At 47.6% G+C, this 16,583-nt stretch overlaps 2 long non-coding RNA genes across 2 annotated transcripts; one reads left to right on the forward strand and one right to left on the reverse strand.

Annotated features, from left to right (window-relative positions):
- Positions 1-276: 276 nt before the first annotated feature.
- On the forward strand, positions 277-2,249 carry LOC127295102 (uncharacterized). The gene is made up of 2 exons (XR_007847528.2): positions 277-542; positions 828-2,249. It is a non-coding gene; the product is annotated as an uncharacterized lncRNA (long non-coding RNA).
- An 11,102-nt stretch (positions 2,250-13,351) lies between these two features.
- Positions 13,352-15,900, reverse strand: LOC139830586 (uncharacterized). Its single transcript, XR_011743257.1, has 3 exons — positions 14,821-15,900; positions 14,691-14,736; positions 13,352-14,612 (listed from the first exon to the last, which is right to left on the reverse strand). It is a non-coding gene; the product is annotated as an uncharacterized lncRNA (long non-coding RNA).
- Between the last annotated feature and the right edge of the window lie 683 nt (positions 15,901-16,583).

Consider the following 16,583-nt stretch of genomic DNA (forward strand, 5'->3'; position numbering starts at 1 on the left):
GGCTCCCTCTTGTTTCCTTTCTTATTTTGCTTCTCTTTGTAGCCGGTGATGAGTTAGCCTTCCGGTGACCCTTTATTTTTTGTTTTGTTCTTATCCTTATTTGATAACTTGGCCTCTAAGTTTGCATATTATAGTAGATCTTTGTTGCTCTTATCCATTTATGTGAACTTGGCCTCCACGTCTCATCTTACCTCTAGGAAGCTTGGCCACCACGGTTTCTGTGCTTGTCTATATATATGTTTGTCGACTGAGTTTCTTGTCTTTCAAGATGTTTTACCAGTTTTCTTCTTTGATTATTGCAGATGATTACGTTGGATCCCACCATTTGGACATTGGTCTTGCTAAACGTTCGTCCATGGAGGTCGTGTGCGGCTAAGGATGGCATCTTGCATCGAGCTGCTCCGTGATCTTGATGATGACCTCGCATCCATCTTCATAGGATCGCCTTCTCATATGCTAATGTGCTCCGGAAATCTTTGCAGGTCGGATCGATTTGATGTCGCTGTCCTGTAGGCCAATGAAGGCGTCCATCATCGGTGCAGGTAACGCTACGATCTTCGTCCTCTGGTGACGCCTGTCATTTCTTCTTTTCACTTGCGTAGTTCACCGCCCGCCATGGTCATCGTCCACATGTATAACCCCAACCCAGGTTCGACGTGTATCACATTTGACATCCACGCTGGTTTTTATGAGGTTTTAGGGCATGCGAGTGACTTTGGATGGTATGGGATGTGAATTTGTACCAAAGAGTTAATGAGGATGGATGATTTGGAGCCTACTTGCCAATCTTTGTTGGCATCATTAATCTGTTGTATTCTCTTTGTCAGGACTCATTGCTTTGTTCCAATACAAGTTCAAGCTTAAAGGGGGGCACACCGCACGAGAGATCAGACAACTGACTTGATGTGGGGAGACCACTTCTTAGCTTGTAATTCCCAAAACTAAATGGCTTTTATCAATGAAATTCAGGTGGGGATTCTCTCCCACCCCGTGAAAATTTCAAGAAAATAATTATGTTTTACACGCTCTAAGAAATTTATACTTTAGGAGGTTTTCAGCCTGTCCATATGAGGTAAATCATGCATCTTTCTTTTTTGCCAATGGACCAATAATTATATTTTCCACTACCATGCAGACCTCTCTTGTAGTGTACGTATCTAGGTGTACACTAGAACTAGCTACACAGAGAGATGGCCTAATGATCCACAAAGCTTGAGTTTGAGTGTGATCAGGATGGTAAATGCATCACCCATATTGATATGGACACACCTATTGATTCAAATGATCACCTCCAAGGCTAGAAAAATTCCCATGGAGAACCTAGGGTTGAAAAAACCAGTTGCAGAGGAGAGTGCGCCTAGGACCACACTCCACTTCCTGACAACGAATATCAGTACTGCACATCGCTCAGAGGTCCACCAGGGTGGCAATCAAAGAATCAGAGGAAAACTGCAAACCGTTCCTTCAGATGAAGCAAAAATATAGGAAAATCAATGACCTCATGCATGCGTTCTACAGATTACCGAGAGCTTCAGAAGTATTGCCTCTACGCATCCACCACCCAAACTCAATGTACCTAGAACCACAAGACGCCACAATACAACGATATATAGCTGCCAAGAGGAGAGTGAATTTTTGTAGCCCGAGCTACATGTAGCTCCTTTTTTGCCAAATTGGAAAATGGGACTTTAAAGTTTCAAAAAAATCTAACAAAAAATCTAGATGTAGACAATGATGGTATCTACCAATCTGTAAAATTTGAACTTGAGATGCTTCATATTCTGGGCTACACAAAAATGACAAAATCTGACAGATTTTGGGGATTTTGAAATCTGACACTGTTCACTAATACTGATATCAGAATTTGTCATTTTTGCACAGCTTCGAATATAAGGTATTTTCAGTCGAAATTTTCCATGTTTCCGTGCCAGAAGCTGCTACCAACAAGCCTAGGCTCACCATTAATAGCATAATAATTGGCGAAGCAGTGCAGGAAGGAGTGTTAAATTAAGTGAAAGATGGCGACCTGAACCAGCGATCTAGGAGAGCTACTAGCTTTTTTTTATTGCAGGGGCACCAAAAATAAGCTCTACGGGATCTTTAAACAATTTGTGTTTCTCTTTTATTGTATTGAATAAATAAAAATATGGAAGAGACATCTTCCATATCAATGGTAGTATAGGTAGACTAGGAATAGTATATAACTAAGCAAATATTGTAAGTAAATATATGACTTGTGTGTATGTAAATATATAGTTTGTGTGCTGAATTGCTCATACAACCATATGTAAATATATGGCATGGGTTCTTGCATGTCAATATATGATAGTTAACTACCTAAAATTGTGTCATAGCATTCACATAATATACATCTAATATAAAATTTAGTACTCTCCTGTAGCAAGTGAACTGAAAATTCTTTATTTCTCCTGTAGCAAGTAAATAAATAACCATCATAAATATAGAAGATACAATTCTTGGATATTTTATGGAAAATCTCAGACCAGACTTCCATGCACCCATAACGATAAAACCTTACTTATGTTGTACTACCTCTCTTATTAACTTAGTCAAAGATATGTAATGAAGATGACCGAGAGAGCACAAAATCATTTCAGCTCACAGCATAGCAGAACAGGCTAACTGATGTAGCCCCGCCTATCGTCGAAACTACATCATGGCCAACGTTTCCCCCAAGAGAACCAATGACCCGAGACCGAGTGAAGTCCATACATGATAAGGTGAATTCACTCCTCTCTACACTTGAACTCGACATAACCTTGGACGGATTGCTACCTCATATCTATGTCTATGTGTCATTAGGTACCAATCTCGCCAAGGACCCAAAGGAAGCGTCAAGGAGCCGAGGAGAGGGAAGCCACATGGTTCATGGAAGAAGAAGGGAAGACCGAAGAGAAGAAGGAGAAGCGCTCCAGCCGCCAGCCACGACAAGGCCGGCACTGCCGCCCCCACCTGGCCGGCACTGCCGGTGGGCGCACCCCGGCACTGCCGCCCCCCTGACGCCGGCACTGCCGGCCCAACCTGCTGAAGACGCCACGGAGACCAGGCCGGCACTGCCGCCCCATCTTCCCCGGCACTGCCGGCCCCACCGGCGCTGCTGCCACGAGCACACCGGCACTGCCGGCCCCTCCGAAGCCAACCTCATCTGAACCGTCTATTTGCATCCTATGGCTATGTTTATTCTGTGCAAATGACTAAGTTACCCCTGCTCCGGACCTGAGGCTATATATACCTCTCTCCCCACCTCATTTAGGTTTAGACAAGATTTGGCTTAGAATAGGATTTGAGCTATGTCTCCCTAGGGTATCATCCCTCTGTAATCAAGGCACCTTGGTTGTTGACTTTGATCTTGTTGAGTGAGATTCTAGTACTAGTTACTCTCTCTCCCTCACCAAGCTCTTCCTCTCCAACCCCAATCTCTCTCCGGGAATTCTGCCACGTGCCTCTTCCTCGGAGATTCTATTGGCGTGGTCCATCGAGCCACGGAGGTAAGCATCGGGTGTATCGGGTTGGTGTGCATGTGTGAGTCTCGGAGTTCCTCGTGTTCGTCGTGTTCTTCGTGTTCTTCGCACTCTCCCACCTCTTCCCTTGGATTTCGGGGTCAAGCTGCGAGATCGGGCCACACACGGGGTCTTAGACCTCATCATATGGTATCAGAGCAGCTCTTGGTTACCGCAGATCTGACCATCCACCCACCCGATTTCGTTTCTCGAAAATTTTCCAAAAAATAGCCCCAAATTGCCTCTTGACCGATCTGTGATTTGGTTGCGTTTTGAGTGGTTTTGATCCATGGATTTCGTGCCCCTCTGGTTGATCTACGTTTTCCCCACTTTCTAGACCTCAATTCCATCGATTTCTGATGTTTTGGTCGAATTTGGGCCGCTTTTCGCGAAGAACAGCTCGAGCTGTTCGTCAGGGACCGGCACTGCCGCCCCCATCAGGCCGGCACTGCCGCCGCATCCAGGCCGGCACTGCCGCCCAGGCCGGCACTGCCGCCCGATTCAGGCCGGCACTACCGCCAGGAACCAGCCAGGCTCGCCCAGCCACATTTCGACCACGTCTTCACCTTTGTGTTTGCTTGTTCTGGTTTGAGTGCCTTGTGTGTAAATCTAACCCGCAGCTACGACGCAAGCGACGACACTCTCAGCACCCCGACCTACAAACGTACTCTTGATCCTTCCACCATATTGCAAGTTGCGTGATCATCACCGCCTACGACACATCTAGGTATAACTTGCAACTCCTCGTTCCTTTTGCGATCCAACCCTCCCGGGCATTGCTTGTTTAGTGTTGCGAGACATTGCACGTGGCCCCGCATTGTGAGGTGTGTGTGTCGTGTTGAGTAAAACACCCAAGCAAACACTCGTGTGGCAAGATAGCAAAAGCGAGGCTAACGCTAACATAGTGTGTGAAAAAGCCCCAAAAACACAAAAAGAGTGCGAGTAGCACCATACATCCATACATCCATACACCCATACATACAAAAGTGTCCAAGTGCCACCAAAGATACAAACGAGTGCAAGTGCCACCATATACAAGAGAGAAAAAGCTTTTAAGCAAAAGAGAGATACGAGAAGAGAGGCCGCGTGTAAATCTTGGTGTCTCCTCGTTGCAACCAAAGCTTTGGCTCTCCTTGTGTTAGTGTGACACCGGGCACCACCTTGTTGGTTGGTTTTTGTGCTTTTCCGCCCATTCCTTGGTTGCACTAACCCCGTTTATCTCGCGTTTGCGTTCCACCTCTTTCGTGTTTTCGTGATCACCATTTGGACACTTAATTTTTGGACCTCACCCACTTTTAACAACATACTCGATCTTGGATTTGTCTTTTGGCTTTCCACAACACTCGCCTAACACCATATTTGCTAGCTTTTGCGTGTGTCCCCGATACACTTGATCTTGCTTTCGGCTTGGTTGATTGCCTCAATACTATCTTACCTTGGTAAGAGTGCGAGGTAGTCTCCTTCCACTAACATACACCATATAGATCTTGTCATGCTAACATGTATAGTGACGAAGAAGATACGGAGGAGTACACGGAGCACTTCGAGGAGGATACCTCTTCAAGCACCGCGGATGTGGAGGAACATGTGGAGCTCGACACCGACTATGGCTCCGCGAGCATCACCGACATGACCGACACCGAGGAGCACTACATCGACAATGGCTCCTCAAGCATGGATGACATGGTGGAGCACCACCTTGAGGACGACTTCGACGAGCTCTACATCGACAATGGCTCCTCAAGCATGGAAGACATGGTGGAGCAACACCACGAGTACGACATCGATGACATGGTGGAGCAACGCCACGCCTACGACATCGACACCAAGGCGGAGCCTCACCTCGACTCCACCATGAGCAACGCCTACTTGGCCAATGGAGCTACATATGAAGATAGAGGACCTCCACGATGGCACCATCATAGGAATCATCAAGAGCGTCCTCATCATGATCGTCACCGACACTCGTCTCCGAGCTCCACAAGGCGCCACCATGAGAGTGCTTATGCACAAGATCGTCGACCTCGAGTACATCATATGGAGCATCAAGAGCGTCCCCAACATGATCGTCATCGACACTCTTCTACAAGCTCCACAAGGCGCCGCAAGCAACATGCCAAGTCGCATGAGCCATCATATAGGCATGGCAAGGACCGTCATCGACATACGTCGCCACATGAGCTTCGCCGCCACAAGCCACTTCATGATCGCCATCGACCAACATTTTCCACGAGTCTCCGACGAAACCACTCAAGCCATGATGATGATGCACGAAGACGAGAGCCTCGACATGAAGGCGACAAACACCATGATAGGGTGCCTACCACTCCAAGGATGGCAAGTGCACATCGAGCATACCTTCCTCATAAGGCGCCTTCCACCTCTTGTGCCACCACCACAATGGCCTCTACCTCGTCGCGTGCCTATGGACTCCGATGCTACAAGTGCAAGCAACAAGGCCACCCTCCACGGGAATGCCCCAATCTCCTATGTGAGGTGTGCAAGGCCAAGGGTCACGTGGCATGGCAATGCACAACGCCAAGTGCCAAGACGCTCTACTTCGACAAGCTACAAGCACAAGTCCCCAAGATGCCTATTGCGCCCACACTTCAAGATGAAGAACTCCAAGGCAATCGCAATGATGATGTGGATCCGAGCCTAGCTCTCCTCGTCACTACGGTGCCACCGCTTGAGGATGACTTGGGAGGCGATGGAGTTGAGCATGGTGACCATGGGATTCTCCCTTCACCTATGGAGGCGGATGGAGTTGAGATGGTTGAGCATTGGATTCTCCCTTCAACCAAGGAGGCGCATGGAGATGAGAAAGTCGAGCCTAATCCTATATGCTTCATTGATGAGTTGGTACCAATCCCATGTGAGCATGAGAGCCACTTAGCCCACTTGAGTGAGAGTGATAGTGAGTTGAGTGACTTCCACCCCATATGTGAGTTTGAGTGCTTCCGTTTGGAGGACATGAGTGATACACAAAGTGAGTTGCGAGAGGTAGATGATAGGTCCATGGAGGACATCGCTTTTGCTAACACATTAACCTCTCCCTCGTTTGTGTCTTCTTATGTTGCACTAGGTTCCACGGAGGACGAGTTCCCGCTCATGGAGACGATGTACATGGTGCATGAAGATGATGATATCTCACCATGCTTGCTTCAAGACGGACATGTCGACCACATGGATCCTCCTACCTCCACAACACCTACCTCAAATGAGTCGGCCTACAAAGGTAACAACATAGGTGTTGATGATGCCATGATCCCACTAGTGGACATGATGACTTATGAATGCATGCATGATCTTGATGATACATTTGCCACGTCACATGCTACTTTCATATTCCCATGCGATGCTTTGCTTGATAACATTGTTGATCATATGGAATTGATTGCTTGTGATACCATGACCATGCCATGCTACGAGAGTTTCACTTTTTCCACGCTTGCTTGCCATAATGATCATGCTTGTGTTGTGACACCCTTGATGAACACTTGCTCTTTACATAGGGTTATCGACAACAAGGATAACATTAGCTTCCGCATGCTTTGCCCAAAATGTTTACACCATTCCATGATCCTTGCATCCAAGATTGTGAACAATTGCTCTTTCTTATGCTTGGTATGCAAGAATGCTTATTTCATTGTCCACGAGATGGCCCCCATAGCCTTCTCACTTTTTGAGGATCATGAGTTACCACATGCCATGAATGCACCTTCTTGCCATATGCACCATCGCCATGCATTTCATACTATCTTGATTGACACTAATGGTGATGTGCACAAGACATGGAACATCATGATGGATGATGTGTTCCTCTACCATGCACACACGCTTTTTGTTTTCTCCTTTGTGTGTATAGGTACCTGAATGACAACTTCCACCGCTACGGAGCATGAGCTCACGAAACGCGCAATTGAGAGCTACCCCAACACGGACGAGATACATGATCCAACCCATGGGATTCACGCCAAAGGGTATGTTCCCAAACGCCTTCGCCCTCGTGTGTTGCCGGCTTGTCTTGTCGAGCTTCCGGTTTGGACCAATGCCTCGTCACCTCTTTTGCTTCTTATGCAACATATCTTGACACATCTTGTTGGCACCATGGTTGTTGTATGTCGTGATGCTTTCATCATACACTTCGAGAATCTCAAGGACCATGTCATACATGTGAGAGACACCTTATGCATCTTGTGCCACATGTCATTCATAAAGTTGCTCTTCTTTGGATTTCTCATTTCATCTTTGGCAATTGAAATGGATTCTTTGACACTTGAGGATACCCATACTTGGCTCACGCCAACCATACTCTCCCAAGCTAGAAGTTTCCATCTCTTTGCCATTGCACATAACAATTTTGTCCAAAATTTTGCCGCCGATACTTGCCTTTTGATTGTTCCATTTATGTGGGACAATGCTACACATCACATTTTTGACACTTTACAAACCACACTTTTACATGCACAAACTTTTGCCCCACCAAATTTTGAATACATCAACACTCTTTTGGTTCCCATTTTTGCCAAATGCCTCTTGGAGAAACGACTTGATGCTTCGTATTTGATTGAGAGCCTCTTATTCGCCGATCACAAAATTGGCATCCACAAGCTTTCCATTTGCAAGTTGTTTTTCCCCAAGCTCTTCTTCGACCGTGACTTTATCCCTCTACCACAACATGGGACAACCGTCATGGCCTACATCATCGTTGAGGAGGAACAAGAGTCGAGGACGACTCTTCCCCAAGGGGGGGGAGATGATGTAGCCCCGCCTATCGTCGAAACTACATCATGGCCAACGTTTCCCCCAAGAGAACCAATGACCCGAGACCAAGTGAAGTCCATACATGATAAGGTGAATTCACTCCTCTCTACACTTGAACTCGACATAACCTTGGACGGATTGCTACCTCATATCTATGTCTATGTGTCATTAGGTACCAATCTCGCCAAGGACCCAAAGGAAGCGTCAAGGAGCCGAGGAGAGGGAAGCCACATGGTTCATGGAAGAAGAAGGGAAGACCGAAGAGAAGAAGGAGAAGCGCTCCAGCCGCCAGCCACGACAAGGCCGGCACTGCCGCCCCCACCTGGCCGGCACTGCCGGTGGGCGCACCCCCGGCACCGCCGCTTCGACGCCGGCACTGCCGGCCCAACCTGCTGAAGACGCCACGGAGACCAGGCCGGCACTGCCGCCCCATCTTCCCCGGCACTGCCGGCCCCACCGGCACTGCCGCCACGAGCACACCGGCACTGCCGGCCCCTCCGAAGCCAACCTCATCTGAACCGTCTATTTGCATCCTATGGCTATGTTTATTCTGTGCAAATGACTAAGTTACCCCTGCTCCGGACCTGAGGCTATATATACCTCTCTCCCCACCTCATTTAGGTTTAGACAAGATTTGGCTTAGAATAGGATTTGAGCTATGTCTCCCGGGTATCATCCCTCTGTAATCAAGGCACCTTGGTTGTTGACTTTGATCTTGTTGAGTGAGATTCTAGTACTAGTTACTCTCTCTCCCTCACCAAGCTCTTCCTCTCCAACCCCAATCTCTCTCCGGGAATTCTGCCACGTGCCTCTTCCTCGAAGATTCTATTGGCGTGGTCCATCGAGCCACGGAGGTAAGCATCGGGTGTATCGGGTTGGTATGCGTGTGTGAGTCTCGGAGTTCCTCGTGTTCGTCGTGTTCTTCGTGTTCTTCGCACTCTCCCACCTCTTCCCTTGGATTTCGGGGTCAAGCTGCGAGATCGGGCCACACACGGGGTCTTAGACCTCATCACTAACTTACTGGTTCATCTAGCCCGTAGGTTGTAATAGCTGCTTTGCAACATTTAAAGACAGAAAGAGCTCCACATTTATTCATATTATGAAGGAAGAAAGGCCAATTGGTTCTCCCAGCTTATGCCCCACGTTGGCTATTTTGCTGGACAAAAGCTACCAGCTATTTTTGCCTCTACAAGAGTATAACTTAACTAAACAAGACTATTGTCTAGGAATAAGGGGGTTAAGACGTTAAGTGGTGCACTGGTTCTCAAAACAAACTAGCTAAAGCGCATTCATCGGGAGTACCTTAGCTCCCGGTGGCCAGCTTCACTAGCCTGTTGGCAGTTCGCCTAACCTTGAATGGGTCTTTCCGGTGGCCATTTGAGCATGCCAGATCGCCGGCACCTTCCCATCTTGCTAATATGTAAAGCGGTTTCCATAAGGAATTACTAAGGTAACAGAATAAATCTATTTTTTATTCAATCATCAGAAAAAGAATACTGCATGCCCCAAAATGTCTTGCTTGTTGCCTCCCGCTGCCCACTGGACCTATTTCGCCATTGCCGCACGTTCTGCGGTTCATGGGTAAACAAGGCACAAATTGTAATGCACCGTAATAGTTTGTTGTTTTGCACATGGACCGAAAGGACAAAGAAAAAGAGAAGAATAATTTCAATCAAGACGCCGAGGATAAGAAGGACATTGCTCCTGTTGCGCACTAAGCACCACCGATTTTGGAGAATAGTAGAGAAATTAAATTTATGGTAGACTGGGGACATATTTTATTTTTGCATATGCGAAATCAAAGGAGATGATAGGTGGAAGAAAAAATTGTGCACCTTTTTCGCTGTCTTCGCTGACATAAAAGGACCTTGCAACTCGAGGACGGAAATGGCGCGGTGGAAGCAAGTGGGCTCACGCGGTTATCGTTGGCGGCCCCGCCGAGACGCCGAGGCATCATGGGCGAGATAGCCACACCATCGTTTGCACTCCGCGCGGCACACGCCGTGCTCTCGCAGGCTCAAATGTTGGCCGGCCGCCGCGGCCTCAGCACCCCGCGCGAGGCGAAGAGGCCACCGCAGTTCTTGGCGCAGACGCCCACCCACGAGGGCACGAGCACGAGCTAGCCTGCATCACCATCGTCTGCACAGGCAACCTCCTCAGCCTCCCTGCTCTCCTTCTTCGGTCTTCCACTTCGCGCGGGCAACCCCCTCGGCCTCCCTCCTCTCCTTCTCCCACTTTCTTGGACATGAGGTGGTACGCCTCGGTGATACCGCTCCAATAGACAGCCAATGGCGACACCGGTGGGGTGATCCAGGCGACGGCCTCGTCGGTAGGGGTGCAGATGCGGAGCGACGGGTAGAAGTTTGATGGAATCGTCTGCACTGAGAGAATGGAAGGCGTGCGTGTGGCGGGCAGCTGGAGGTCGGCGGCGATGACTGAGGCGGCGCCGCGGCGGTCGGTGGGGGCAGAGTGGCGGAGGCGCCGAGGAACTGGAGGAGCGAGATACAGGGGGAAGAGATAAGAAAAGAAAAAAATGCGACCAGCCAGTACAAGCCCTGGCTGGCGTAGCTTTATAGAAGAAAGCTCCTTGAACACCCGTCAATCCGAGGATTCGAGCCCGGGTGGGCAGCAGGCGCTCCCGCACTGCTAACCAACAGGTCGACGCCCTGTTCTCAGGGGGAAGAGATAAGATACGTGTGTGTCTGTGTGACAGGATTACGTGGCCTGGGTGCGTGCGTGGTGTACTGGGCTAAGCCCATGTGGCCAAACCGTTGTTCCGTCTCTTGGTATTTTATAAGCTAAATAGCTAATTTCCCAAAAAAACGTTAAATAGCTAATAATGTTCACTAAAAAAAGCTAATATAACTTTGCAGAGTCAAGTATACTGTAGATTATAAACCTTTTCAATTGTGTTTTGAGTTTTCTATATTTCAGCTCTCTAAAGTTACCGAAAATTCCTGTTCCTATTAATAATGTAAATATGCCTATATATTTATAGTTTCTCTCGGTTACATGGTGAATTAGGTTAGAGTAGGACACTTGGGTACAAAATGTAGTTTCACTATTCTACATAATGGCTCTGGCAGCATAAACTAAATCCTAAATTTGGTGTCACTGGCAGACAATATGCACATTAGTTTCTGGAGAATTAGGAAAAATACATATTTTTAATAAAAAGGTGTTTTATATTTTCAAACTAAATATTGGTCATTATAAAATAAAATGTTTTTTATGAGCGACCTTTAATTTTGGACTTGGAAATATGCCATGACTACTTTGCATAGCGCACAAGGAATACGGTCGTAAACTCATGAGGTACAAACTATAAATGTGATAAAAATAGAGAAGCCCAACAAAATAAATAGTACAAATTCATATAAATCCATTAAAGTATATAATTTCCTATAAATAAAATATGTTTAATTCTAGCAAATATATATCTTTTGTTTGTTGTAACCACATACAAAATATAATTATTAACTTCTTTTGCACATAACTATACAAACAAACGCTGAGGGCAAAACCCTAATCCAGAGGGTCGATGCAAACAGACCGGTCTATCGGCGGCTACCCATTCTCGATTCAAATTTGGGTCGGAATTGTGTTGCCGCTGACACATGCCGTTCGTGCGTGTGTCTGTGGCCAGCTTCCTCATGCCCACCTGCCAACGACCGGTGCATGCTTCGGCATCTGCCCTCAAGCACTAGCGGACGATGTTGGGCTTCCGCTCCATGCAATGAAGGTGAGGCGCTCACCATTGGTTTTTAAGCCACCGACCCACGCCATTTCCACCTCCAATCCCCCTCTCCCGCAAACCTCAAAGCTAGCAGCCAACGTGGGCAACTCCTAGGCCTTTCGGAAAACGAAGAACGACCATGAGGTTGGCTCATCGCGAAGTGGGTGGTACAATGAGAGGGACCATCAGTACATCCCGGTTGACGAAGCCCACCAAATGTGGGAGGAGGGGCGCCCGATGTCCTGGCCGGACGTCAACTTGCTCGCAGGTTCGCTACTCAACTCGCGTCAGGTGCCAGTACCGCCCATGCCGCGCGAGGGCCCATCGCGGCGCGAGAAGATCCTTCGCCGCCTGCAGGAGGACCTGCCTTTTGCGCTGGACAATTCCAACTGGGACTCGTTCAACACGTGGGAGTTTGACCCACATCGGCGGACAGGTTAGCTCGGTGACGTTGCCTTCCTCAACCACGAGTTAGGCACCCACCACTTCGACAACAACGACAAGGGCAACGATGGTGGCCCGCCTGATCCGCGTGTCATCAACCAGGACGGCACGCGCCAGATCTAACTGAAGAGGTGGACCTCGAGATGGCCATAGCCCAGAGCAAGAGCAAGATCGATGAGCTTGCCAAGTTGTAGGGACTTGCCGTCCTCCTAGGGGAGTTCGCGTTGCTGCAGGACAAGGTCAGTGACACCATCGATCACGCATGTGCGTGATGCGCAACCACCTCCACCCGCACATGTCCATGCGCCGCTGCCACCTTCTCCTGCTCCAGCACAGGCCGTTGGACCACCTCCGACGCCGTCCTAGCCCTAACCATAGGACCAGCCGGTCTTCTTCAGCCTCTGCGATGACAAGTAGGCAGCCATTGCTTGAACCCTAATTAGTTAAGGTTTCATCTATATTTTTTTTCTTCTTTTGTCCCTATGTAAATTATACTTCTATCTAATAAAAAATTGCAAAAAAATCCATTGGCGTGCTAGGCAGCCCCGAGGAAAATGGGCACTCAATCAGATTTAGCCGATTTTGTGTCTGTGGCCCGGATCAAGATGGACACATTTAGAGTCAAGATGTGTCGGCTCCAACGCGGCCACCCAAATCAAACATGTTTTGTGTTTGATTTTGTTCGTTTGGGTGGCCGCTCAATACATAGATGGACATGCATGCGTCGCAAGGGGCCACCCATTTAGTCCACGAGGGTAGACCTATTTTTCGCAACCTTGGCCATTTGGTCATATGGCCATACAAACATGTCAGTAAAATTGATAAATAAAATATAAAACTCATAAACATGCAAAATTCATTACACAAATAGTTCCTTCACAAATTAAACAACATAGTTCCCCAAGCAAATAAAATGTAAATTTCAAGAAGATGCTCATGAAAAGAGACAAGTGGAATATGTTGGTTTTTTTGGTTGTTTCCAATATTGTCAACATGATCCACATGTGCTGAACCTAATCATATTAAATCTGATTGTGAATTATATTGCACAGATTTCGTGATGCACATGGAGGAACTCTTGGAACGTCACCAGACCAAGAGCTGGAGCTCCACCAACTCGCCTTAACCTTCAGAATCAGCGTCAACAATGAATCATCACGCTCTTGCTCAACAATCATGTTGTGCATGATAACACAAGCGGTCATCGCCTATCACGCGGTTTGAACACTCCATGTTCGAGCAGTGTGTCGAACAATAGCCCAACGAGCTTGGACGACTCCAAATGCACACTCGACATCTTTCCTAGCACTCTCTTGATCTTTAGCAAATCTTGACTTTTTCATCGCTAAGATGCTGGATTGTCTTGACTAATGTAGCTCAAGGTGGAAAGATGTCATCAGCGAGATAGTACCCCTCGTCATAATGCTGGTCATTGACCTTAAACTAGACATCAGGGGACTTGCCTTCTGCAAGCCTATTGAACACGGGAGAGCATTGCAGCATGTTGATGTCATTATGTGAACCTACCACTCCAAAAAAAAAAGAGTGCCAAATGCATAGGTCATGTGAAGCCACGACATCAAGTATGACTGTGCACCCCTCCGGATGTCCCTTGTATTGCCTGCCAACCAAATGGGCAGTTCTTCTATCACCAGTGCATGCAGTCTATGCTGCCAAGCATCCTAGGAAAACCTCTAGAAGCGTTGATTGACAATAGAAGGAATGTGTCGGCAACATTTTGTTTTCTCAAATATTCTTTGCCGAACACGAAAATCACTCCTCTACAAAACTTGTACTTTGATTCTAGGCAGTTTGACTCGCTCATCCGTGCATACTCATCTAAGATATCACCGGCAATGCCATGTAAGCATCATAATCGTTGATGTATGTTTCAGGTAAGAAGAGAAGCTCACCTTTCAAATGACATTGTCTTTGTAGACGAAGTAGTCATCATAAGTCTTGACTCCATCCATGAGCCTTCGGAACAAAGGTCTTGGCATCCTAAACCGACATTGAAGCATAGCCGGAGTGTACATAGGTTTCGTATGGTGACAGTAGTCCCCGAAGATTTACACATGGCCGCCTTTTATTTTCCAGTCCAAGGCCCTAGCACATCCCTTGACTAAACCACGGTACTCCGGAATCTGCGACATTGTGCTCATAAATGAGAATGCGGACACCATCAACAAGTCGTCATCAGACTCCTCATCGTACAACCTTACCGAGGACGTTCTTGCAGAAGAACTCATCTCTGCTATCGACCATCATCTATGAAAAAATCGTCGACGAGTTAGTTGAGACAAACCGAGATAGTCATTTGACTGAACACTAAGCGGGTGGTGCAGACCGCACCGTAAAAGAGGCATGCGCGACATCATCCTGGCCAGAAAACAAAGTAGGCACCTAAATCTCATCTCTTCTAGCGTCGGCAAAGGTTCCGCTGATGGGGGTGGTGTAGGTTAGGCGCCATGAAAAATGGTAGGGACATAGGTATCTACAGGTACAAAGGTCCTCCAACGTCGGCAAGACCACCCGAACTCATCCGGGAAAGAGCACTTAACTCGGACGCGCCATGGAGGTGGCGGTGGCATCAGATACGGAGGCAAATCGGTGGTCGTGGGATGCCTGCGAGGGCAGCGGGTGGGATTTCTGGGGAGTAGGGATGGGTGGACTAGTGTTGATGCCGACTGGCAAGCGAGAGAAAGAACAAGGGAGTATACAAGCAGCATCTGTGTCCACTCAAAGCTAATCTAAATTTAGGCTGGCTTGGGTCCAACCATAGACAATAGCGGAGATCCCAGATTTTGGATGCCTGTATTGAACCATGCTTCTGTCCATGACGATCATTTTAGACACGTGCGAAGGAAATGGCTCGCCGAGATGGCCTAAGGTGATATGAATAACCAACTTTAACACGACTTCAAATTCAGCTACGGGCGCGGCGTGACGCCGCGCCAAAGCCTACTAGTAGCCAAAATCGGTAGCAGGTGACCCTGTAGCAATCGGATACTAGGTAAAGAATAAACTCCACCCGTAACTAGTACTAATGGGCAAAAGCAAGTATATGGCTTTTCCTGGAACTGAGTACTAATGAATCGATTCTAGCTGAATGCATGGATAACTAGATACGTAGATTGCTAGCAAAATAAAACAACCACGGGACCAACTTGCAGTCGGCAGCAAAGCATAGTTCCAGGAACAGGAACCACACGGTGATAATTCTCTTTGGCTGCCGTAGTGTCCTGCGATGGAAGTGGATCTTTTGCCGCACGGACTGATGGAGACAGCGGCAGCGTAACAGGATAGAAACAAGAGGATGGTAGGCTTGAACTTGGGGCGGCGGCCAGGGAGCAGCGGCAGAGCTTGGCAGCGGCGGTGGAGGGGGATGAAATAGGATAGGGTTCGGGAATTCTATCGTCTCAGGTGCGACGTGAGGATAGGAGGGGCCAAAGGGATTTTATGAGTGCCCACATGTGTATTTCAGAAATTAATCCAACGATAGAGATTGATATGCTTGCCTAAAGTTTACTTTATGTCCGATTCAGAGAAATATGTAGTCATTCTTATTAACTCGGCGAGGCAAACACAAGAGCGGGTTTTTTTCTTCGATTTTGCATAACCAATGGCTCAAAAGGTCAACTTTTGGTCAACTCTCTCCCAGCTTATGTCTAATCACTTGTTAAAATTCTGGGGTATTACAAAGATTCACTAAGGACTAGATGGTATTGGTGAATTCTCTCTTGGTAGATCAATAGATCGGGGCCTCCTCCACCACTCCTCCAAATTTGGGCAAGATTGATTGGGTAGGTGGGAAGATCCTTAAGGTTTGAACTCAGCAACAATGGAGGAGAGAGAGAGAAGAGCTATAAATGAGCTGGGGAAGAAGGGGCCTTTTTATAGGTCCCTCCAAATCCAACCGTTATGTGCAGTTTTCGCACAACTGGTAATACCGCTTTGGCAAGCGGTAGTACCGCTCTGGATTCGAAATCCCCCACAAATTTAGCCACGTGGACTCACAGTGGTAGTACCGCTTGCGGTACCGCTTGAGGTACCGCAATGACCTCTGTGAGTCCCTGGATCCTCGAGCGGTACCTAAGCGGTACTACAGAGGTGGT

The sequence above is a fragment of the Lolium perenne genome, chromosome 4, assembly GCF_019359855.2.
Source record: "Lolium perenne isolate Kyuss_39 chromosome 4, Kyuss_2.0, whole genome shotgun sequence".
NCBI classification, from domain to species: domain Eukaryota; kingdom Viridiplantae; phylum Streptophyta; class Magnoliopsida; order Poales; family Poaceae; genus Lolium; species Lolium perenne.